Raw genomic sequence first — 1,123 nt, forward strand, 5'->3', positions numbered from 1 at the left:
CTGAATCTTGTTATAAATGCTTGCCACGCCTGGACGCCTTCAAAAGCCCCCAACCCCTCCCCAGCACACCTGCATGCATGCATGCATGCATGCATGTATTCACGTTTCCAGAAAAGAGAAGTGTGGCTTGCTCCTGCTCCTATCTTTTTTTATTTCCTTCTCCTGGTTCTTGAAGGAAAGGTTGTGCAAAAAGGGGCCAAAAAATTTATTAAAATGCAGCCAAAAGAAGAGTCACCAATTAAATACTGGAGCAGATGATAATAATTACCAATGCATCAGAATAGGGTTTTCAAATTGATTGAACATTAAAATTTCTCCAGGTTGCCTCAAGAGGCTGATGACTGGGGGTGTAGGATGCTGAAAACGTTACCAAATAGGTTTAATGTGTCTGCAGCCCCAGCCTGTTTCTTTTCTTCTTTCCCTCCAATTCTCTGCAGTAAAGATCTAACCCTGAATGGCACGTCGTTTGTTCCCAATTTTTATACAGTTGTCATGGTCATGCAGCCTTCTTAGCTCTGCTAGTGATAAATTTGATGGCGTTCATGGTGTTTATAATGTTGATTGGGAACAAATGAGACATTGTTTGGTAGAGCTTGAATTGTGTAAATGGAAGCCTCTGACATTCCTGAATGCGTATCATGGTGTTTATAATGTTGATTCATCAATCAATCAGCTTATGATATGGCTCAAAACTAGGGATGCAAATGGGTCGGACTGGGTCATGAACAATCTTGATCCGATCTGATTTTTTTGTTCGGGTTTGGTCGGGTTTATGGCTAAAATTTTTGACCCAACGGATTATTTAGGTGTGATCAGATTCATCTATAACGTAGATCCAAACGTAAAAATTGGGATCTGGATTGAGTCTGTGTGGATCCGGATCATCCATGTTGCAATGAGTTGCAAATTTTAATGCATGCTTTTTATTTGGTAATAAGTTCATGTCCTAACAGGAGGATAGGCCATAATCTTATCAAACATTCCCTAGAATAGCTTCTAAAATCCCTTTTATTAAAATTATTATACTTTTACATTAGGCTTGCGCAAAATTTCTATGTTCAGCTAGAATGCTGTTCGAGTTATGTAACTTTAGGAAATATTTTTTGGGGAAATGTTGAGTTGT

Source organism: Phoenix dactylifera, chromosome 3 (genome assembly GCF_051530095.1).
Source record: "Phoenix dactylifera cultivar Ajwa chromosome 3, Ajwa_hap1_PhDact_Kaust_v1.1, whole genome shotgun sequence".
In the NCBI taxonomy this organism is placed as follows: domain Eukaryota; kingdom Viridiplantae; phylum Streptophyta; class Magnoliopsida; order Arecales; family Arecaceae; genus Phoenix; species Phoenix dactylifera.